The sequence below is a fragment of the Pagrus major genome, chromosome 13 (assembly GCF_040436345.1).
Source record: "Pagrus major chromosome 13, Pma_NU_1.0".
Classification (NCBI taxonomy): domain Eukaryota; kingdom Metazoa; phylum Chordata; class Actinopteri; order Spariformes; family Sparidae; genus Pagrus; species Pagrus major.
This window is the reverse complement of record NC_133227.1, coordinates 9,347,049-9,356,157: the sequence shown is the minus strand read 5'-3', so window position 1 is coordinate 9,356,157 and position 9,109 is coordinate 9,347,049.

Here is a 9,109-nt window from a genome sequence, read left to right as displayed (position 1 = left end):
ATATTTACAAAGCGAGTTGGTGAGGAAAACAAGCAGCGTCCTCGAGGGTCATACACCATCACTGTGCTGAGCAGGCACCTGAAGACAAATTCATGATCAACAACTTACTGTAAGACGGCAGCCGCTTAGCCTTACAATCGGAAACTTGCTCATAATGTGACTGAACAGCTGCACACATTGCTCTTTTATCTCTATGAACACAATGTTGTGACTCATTGATCTAGATCTGGCAGCTAAAATTACATCATTTCCCATTGAGAATAAAACACCTCTTTTCTTTACGGGATGATAAAATGAATAACCCAATCCAACATTGATTTAACAAGTTTCGCACAGTCTGCCTGCACATCACTACTAAAGTGAAATAGGAACAATTTATCATCATCAAGGCCATATTATTGTAATAAGTGACTGTAGCTTTCAGTTCTTGAGTTTATTACTTTAATAAGCCAGCTGGGGGGACCAGAGGGCCAAGGTTTGGAGAATCATGTAATAATAACTGCTGCTATTGTGCAGAAGTTATGGAGGGAAGTGTTGTTTTTGTTTTAGAGCACTAACACTCAGAGCACTCATTTTATTTCTCATTTAAATAAAGGTAGCTCGTTGCTAGTGAGGAACATGCCATTTATAATTTATAATACCTCACAGATACAAATTGGTAAAACTGCATTCCAATAGATTCTATAGGGTCTGTGATTGTGCATCACTGAAGAGGAGCATGGGATTTACCTCCTCCGAAGACTCTCCCAAGATGAAACTGATACCCTTGTGCTGGATGAGCAGAAAAAAACACAAGCTAATATATGACGTCTAAAATTAAATTAGTTTAGGGAGGAAAAGGAACACTGTTGTTTACTGAGCTACTCCGCTCCTAGGAGAACTGTTGCCCAGAGTCAGAAATGGTTGGTTTATATTAGAGCCAAACAGATGCAGTGGTGAACCGCAGTGACAGCTTTGCTACAGGAATAGCACGTCTGCCATAAGTCTCATAACAACTGCAGGGTACTGGCACCTCCACTCCATGCAATATATACAACATGGCGCATGACAGTAGTTCTACCATTGACATTCATTCATACAGCCACATCTAGTCAGAATAAGTAGATAATTTTTTTATGCTCTGCTTGAAGCTAAGTTGCAATCCAATTAAAACTGCCTAAGATACAGTATCATGAACACCAAGAGCTTTTCATAAGAACCCGCCTTCAATTGGCATCCAGCTCTGAAGCAAACAAGTGGCCCAGTATATATAAATCTGCATAAATCTTATATGACAAAACATGTACATTACATAACACTCTGAACTGGAATGGCAATCAGAAGAGTGCCCCCTAAATATGTCAGATTGTTTTCATCATGCAATTTTTCCGTGAAAATTTTAAAAAGTCCTAGATCCATCCCGTTTTCAGGATTTTTTCAGAAACTGAAGATGGTGGTAGCTAACGAGTGATCCATCTGGCTTCCTTCTTATCTCTGTCGAGAGATATATCACTGTACCGATCAGGCAGGATGCCTTTCATCATGTGACACATTTCTGACCATGCTTAGTAGTTTTTTCAAAACCTCTGGCTATTGACACACGTGGGGAAGCACTCTGCTGCAAATTTAACTGTCAACCCTGAAACAAAAAAATTTCAATGAAAAACATTGGCGTAACCTTGCCTGGAACGTCAAGCACATGTTAATTTGGATGCCATATCCACTGTCCTCCACTCAGTCGACAGCTACATCAGAATGCTGATGATTTCGATTCTGCATTTCATACATTCTCACCCATGAAGCTGATTGGAAAACTTCACATTCTGTGCTTGAGTACCGCTGTCACACCTCCTCTACGTTAGTGCTCAACACCAGAGCCCCCCAGGGCTGTGTGCTCAGCCCCCTCCTGTTCACACAGTGCACCCATGACTGCACTCACAGACATCAAAACAACACCATGATTGGCTGAATTACAAACAACGATGGGAGTTCATATCCGGAGGAAATCAACAACCTTGCAGAGTGGTGCACAAGGTACAATCTCCTGCTCAACGTCAGCAAAACCAAGAAGGTGATTGTTGATTTTAGAAAAAAGGAGGCAAAGACTGAAATTGTAATCGAATAGCTCTGCAATAGGATCTGGTTAGACAAGGATTACTTGCTAAAGCCATGAAATGTCATAGGCCTTGACTGCGTTTGTGGCATGGATCTGAATGAGCAGCTGGGCATCGAAAGCACAAATTGTGGACTTTCAGGTTGTCAACAGAATGTGCGCGCATCCAAACAAAATACCATCATTCACAGTGCCAAAATGCAGCCTTCCACCATGTGCTGTGCAAATAACGCCCAATTTTCTCTGAGAGATCACATTTTCTATCGGGGACCAAAGGCGTTTGAAATACAAGCCCTCTGTGTGTATGTCTGCATACACACAGAGTGTGTGTGTGCCTATATGTGTGAGACAGGCTCATCCTCAGTCAGACCTCCATCACTTCAGAATAGCCCCTGCAGTTACCCAGGCCAGTCATCCATTAAGCCACTGATTGCTGAAGGAGGCCCTGGGTACACTCTGTGCTGACACCCCGGTGCCAGAAACAGCAGGCTGATCTTCACCAGCTTCACAGCCTGTGAACTGTTTGTCATGCACTCACCATCTCTCTCTCTTACTAATATGGTTACATTTCTGTCTGAGTATTTTATCATGCTTTTTCCTGCATTAGATCACGGCTTGGTGTGCACCCAGAGGACACACCAAACAAGAGAAAAGTATGAAAATGGATTGATGTTATGGCTGAACTAGAAGCATGACAGTTTAATCAAGGAGAAACCTCTGTTATGCAGAACGAATTATATCTCAACTCGAACCCTTCAAATGAGTTTTTATGTGTTTTGTGAATAAACCAATGGGGATTTGCTGTTATATTTGGAAATGCACTTAAAATAGAGCAAGCAGATAATGTAGAGTCAGTCAACTTAAAATCCCTGCCCCAGTGGTACAAGGCATTTAAAAGGCAGCACACTAATAACATCAGTGCTTTGCTCCTGTCATATGTTATTGTATATATTACATACATACATATTACTGTCAGGACAGCTAGGCTGACCTTTATGTTGTTGTTGTTCACAAATAAAAATCTCATCCATATGCAACATCCTCCTCCTCAACTGAATCAGATCTACAGCTCCTAAATCCTTCTCCTCTACCCCCTCTGAAATAAAACATCATGAGCTACATGTTACAATGAGGGACCCAACTGCTGATAAAAAAAGCAGCTCACAGCTGATACCTTTTGATTTGCTCATTACTTGGTTGCTACTCAGGCATTGCACATCTTATTATATACTTTATTTCAAAGTCTTACTCTGTCCTGTCCTATTTTAACGTGTACCTTAAAACCATATATTTTTCTATGAACTTTACTACATATCTGCTACTTGAGTTAAACTGATTGAGATATCTCTCTCTTGATAAGAGTGTCAGATATTTGCTATACAATGGTGGAATGTAACAAACTGCATTAATGTACTGTACTTAAGTAAAAAATTCAGGTGATCGCAATTTAATTTGATAGCAGTTTTTCCACGGTATGCATCTGTACAATTCAACGAAACTACATCTCAGAGGTATATCATAGTTTTTGCTCCACTACATTTTAGTTTAGAGAGCTTAAGTCACTAGTTACATTTCAAGATTACAATTTTCACACCATTCTTTTCCATTGAAAACCATGTATGTACAAATTGGGTGAATGTGAATTTTCCAGATAAACCGAAGGATTAAAGGGGAATTCCAGTATTTTTATACCTGTGCCCACTATTTACATGTAATGGAGTTAAAATGATTGATGCTTACCAAAAGTATGAGAGGTACAGTAAGTTATTGCAGTAGGACAGTTGAATCTTGAGTCATAGTTGGAGAGAGGGGTTTGGAGGTTACTTAGAGAAACGTCCAGCAAGAATTTATTTCCAAAGTCATGGCCGAATATTTAACTGATTAAAGGATTACATTGCAGCCATTGCAGCTCTGTTGCACCTGCCAGCTGAGGAGATCTACTGAACTGATTCCAAAACTTTTGGTGAGTATGAATCATTTGCGCACCAAAACATGTAAATATAGGGCATAGGTTCAAAAATACCAGAATTCCCCAGTAAGTGGTCCCTTAGGCATTCTAAAACATTGTCAAGAAGCTGAAAACAGGTTCTTTTTCTAAGTTCATGAAAAGTTGACTTTTTTAGAGAATCAATATATGATCTTATCTTACATTTTATAGTGAACGATGCATTGCTATGGATAAACAACGCAACAGTATATAAAGTCGTTAAAAAGCTCAACCTTAAATATTTAAAGCAGTAATGTATACTTCTATGTATTGTATATGTTCTATCTTGTGTTGTTTAAGGTAGTGTACTTGCTGCTCTGTGTTTTATTGTTTGCCTGCCCAGGGACAAAAGATGCAAATCAGCTGCAAGCTAACTCTGGTGCAATTACTTTTAATTGCACTGTGCCTGTAAAAATAAACAATAAAACTAAAAAAAAAATGACCTGCTTAAAGTGAAACTCTCGCCAAAATGCAACCTAGGCTTTTTTTGTGAAGGAACCCGAGTCAAACCTTTTGTGTAAAAGCATAATTACGACGAAAAACCCACTTTTAAGATTCACCGTATTTTCGTTTTCGGGTCAAAATCATTTACAAATGGTGTGCTAGGGGCAACTTTACGGTAGCATCAAAATCGCTATTTTTAAAACACTAAGAAGACTCAACACAACATGAAACTTTGCTCGTAGTATTACCAGGGTCTCTACACATGAACACGAGCATTGAGAACATTGTTTGTGTACACAGAGTTTACTAAAAAGAAGTTTTTTGAACAACTCACGCTAGCAGTAGCTTGCTCTTCTCGACTGGCAGGACGGTGGCGAGCGGAGCAAGCTACTGCTAGCGTGAGTTGTTCAAAAAACTTCTTTTTAGTAAACTCTGTGTACACAAACAATGTTCTCAATGCTCATGTTCATGTGTAGAGACCCTGGTGGTTTGACTCGGGTTCCTTCACAAAAAAAGCCTAGGTTGCATTTTGGCGAGAGTTACACTTTAAGTACTTAAGTAAGGTTTTGAATGCAGATTTTGTTCTTGTAGTGGAATATTTTTATTCCAGGTATTTCTACTTTTGCTTAAGTAAATGATCTGACTATTTCCACAGCTGACTATACATGTAAAATATTTTCACTTCTGTCCAGCAGCGGGGTCCGATGAGACATGTTGTTTCATGAGCAGGGTACAGCCATGGATCAGTTCATATTTTGATACACTTTTGGTGCTTTGTGCTATTTTAAGTCGCTGTTTCCACCAAAATGTTTTGATGTGCACTTTGCACGACTGTGCTGCAGGACTGACCCGGCCTTTCATCTCCGTTTCATCCTCTATATTCGCCGGAACAAAAGGAGCTCTGCTTTCATACGCTTCTAATTTTGTCTGTTAAATCAAATTCACCGAAGCAACGCTAGAACTGTCATTCACAGCTCTGAATTCACAATAAAGCAGATTACCTGTTGGAAGACATGGCATAAAGATGAGTTTCCCCTCTCTGGCTGTATCTATCTACTGCATCACATTATCTCTGACAGCGCTTCAGCTCAAGCTCTTCTCACCTGAAAAATCTGTAGTTCTGCCACATAACTCCTGTCAAGTAATACATTCCATGACAGGCTCTGATAAGTCCCTTCCCAACAATTTGGTACATTTGTGTCCTACATGAGCCATATTAACATTATATGTCAAACACAATAAGTGTGCATTAAATGTGCCTTGGTTGCACCGGTGCAGAAACACATTAGTGGCATAGCAGTACATACTGAAATAAGGGGCAACCAGAAATAGCAGACAGCAATCAAAATATATGATAGGCTGCACACATTACATATACATTCAGCATTCAATATCTGTGTGCATTCAAGCATGGGCGTGTAATAAGGCTGCAGCCAAGAGTAACAGGCGGTCGACTGAGCAGAATGACATCCGTGAAATTAATTATGACCACGACAGCATCATGAAAATAATTCCTCACGCTAATGAGTGGTAGAAATGCATGTGCTTATATGATTTGTGTGTGTGGTGTGTGTGTGATATTTGGAGTGTGTGACAGGACATTGGCCATCTGCAATGACTGGCTGGTGTTTTTTGTGGCAGAAGATGGAGAGATTTTAGTGCCAGACAGATTAGAGCTAAACACAGACACTTAGCCATAAAACGCTGTCACCAGTTCATCACCACAAAGGCTGGACTGAGAATCCATCTGACCATGAGCACATGACCACAAACATATTCATCTGTTAATACCCACTTCCCAAACATGTCATTCCTGTCCAATTCCTATTCCAATTTGACAAACTGGAGATCCACCAATACACAGTTAATTAGCCTGACACAGTTCTGTACACATATGACATCCATTTGTTTATCTGATATTGCTGCAGTTCACGCACATTTCCATGCTTGAACACATTTTTTTAATGTATTTTCTTCAAAGCAAAGAGGCGAGAATAAACAATTCTGCACGTCCTCTTTGTAACATTTTCAAATCCTGCTTATACATGTCCTGACTTATTGTAAATATGTGTTAAGATGGAGATTCGCCAAATCTCTGAGACAAATAGGATTTACTTACTCAATGACACGGTCGACTTACTGTTTTGTTTTCGTATAAGTTTTCGTATTTTTTCACCCTTTTCTTTGCTGCTGCAACAAACCTACATTTTTCCACAAAACACAATTACCCTTTTCGTCAGATCTGAGTCCTCCGCCCTTCACACATGACTGATGATGAGCTTGCATAATAATATGCATCACACATACGCGCTGCATTTTATCAAGTCAATCTGTTTCTTGAAGTAGAGAGTTTTAAATGTTTTAGACACAGACCTTTTTCTGCATCAGAATAATATTCCATAAATTGTCACAGTTTACACCAAAAGGGACCCAAACGCAAGACACTCACAGAGTCAGGCAGGTAAAGGGACAAAAAGCTAACTTAATGCTGGTAACCAAAGTCCGAGTCCAAAAAAGCCCACAGCAGGCAGAAATGGAAAGTCCAAGGAAAAAACTACAGGACAAATCAGAAAACCACAGGGAACAAATCAGGGACACAGCAACACACAAGGAACCGAGAACAGGCCCAGGAGCACAGGAGACACAGGATGATAACAGACGAACCAATGAAGAGTAAAGGCATGTGTCCACAGGATCCGCCATTTTCATGCGTCCCATTCATCGTCTATGTAGGAAACCATGCAATGCATTTTGGAGAAATTGTTGTTTTGAGAGATGGGGTTATCGCGATGCCCGCTCCTCATTTGTATAAGGTTGATTCTGGCTACTTCATGTAAACAGTGACGTGTGACGCAACTCCTCTCGACACTCCTGAATCACTATAAAAACTAAACATTGTTGAGAATGAAAACAAAGACAGGTTCTGCGAATGCATGGCTTATTTCTTGCCTAAAATGTCTTAAGAAACACATTTCACTGGCAAAGCTGAGAAGCGTCAGATGGCCTAGTGTGAACTGGCGCCCCTGTGGACACGTATCATTAAGAAAAGAAGGCAGGAAAACAGACAGGAAGAGAGGAAGTACAAAAATGAAACATGACACGTGAGGATATACTTTCAACATAAAACAGGAAACCACAAATCTAAAACCCAAACTGTGACATAACGACATACACACACACACACACACACACACACACACACACACACACACACACACACACACACACACACACAACACAAAGCCTTAATCACCAGAATAAAATGTTGGGCTGCTCAGTAATTCTCCATTCATCAAGCGAAACTTCAATGAAATATGTTGGATGACTGAAACGTCCTTGCACGTGGAAAGAGGGAGACTGATAATGGAAGGTGAGCTGTTAATCAATCTATTTTTCACTTTAAATGTCACTGACATCCTGCAGAGGAGACTGCCCTTTGCTTGTGCTTCCAAAGTTAATTGTTTAATTAAAAGTTAGATTCTACAGAGCAGATTAGGCAGGTTTTGGTTACCTTTATAACTGTGGCCAATAAACCATGCAGAACTTAGTTTTTTAATTAAACAAAGCTGTTTTAAACTCAAAAAGCTCCTTGCAGTATAACAAATGATACCCACTAAGCAGGTTAGCATTGATTTCAAAAGGCTAGCCACTCTGGAATTAATCTGGTCAAACGAGTCAGGTGGGGATAAAAACATTGGTGGTGCAACTCCCATTGATTTTCTTCATTTAACATAAATTGAAGGATCGTGTGTGTGTAGGCGAAATCCTGCAACCCTTGAGCTCATGGACGCCTTTCAAAACCCAGTGAAAAACTGGAAAACTTCACTTTGGCTTCACACTTACCTTGTTAGAGATGCCAACTATGCACATCCCAGACTGATTGTGGTTCAGTGTTCTCTGGCAGAAACACTGATTCTCCTGCTCTAAATATAGTTGGCTGTGTCTGAAAGTATGTGTGTGTGTGTGTGTGTGTGTGTGTGTGATGGCAGAAGAAAGGGATTGAGCGGTAATCATAGACACTCTAATTAGTGCTTAAGGCCTCATCTTCTGTAGTGTAGGCAGCTGAGGCACAAATAGACGTTACACACACAGACACACACGTACATGTTATAGTTTTTGAGGAATAACCATGATGGGTAGGCAGCTGCACAAACATCTAGTACTGGAGGGTTTATGGTTTAAAAGGTTGATAACGATAATGATCAATTTGTGGGTTTCCACTGCTTCTCCAAACCTCTGAGAGCTATCTGCCACAAATAATGGTCTTATTTTGTATTGATTCAACACTTGTCAATGCTTTGGGTTGCCCTCTCCAGAATTTAAGGAGGAGGAAGCCACCAGTAAAGCCACCTTAACGCCGTTATGCTCGACTGCAATGGGAGGCCGCTTTGACTGTCAGCAGCACAGCCGATTCAATCTTTGAGGAAGGACAAGGGTGACAGAAAAGCGGGTAAATGACAAATTGGATGCAGAGATGAACAGAGACAGGAGAGGAGAGTGATGCTAAATCTGGAAAGCTGTGGTGATGCATCGGTGAGGGAGAGGGGCTGAAAGGGAGGATGGTGGTAAAGGATAAAGCAAGTGGA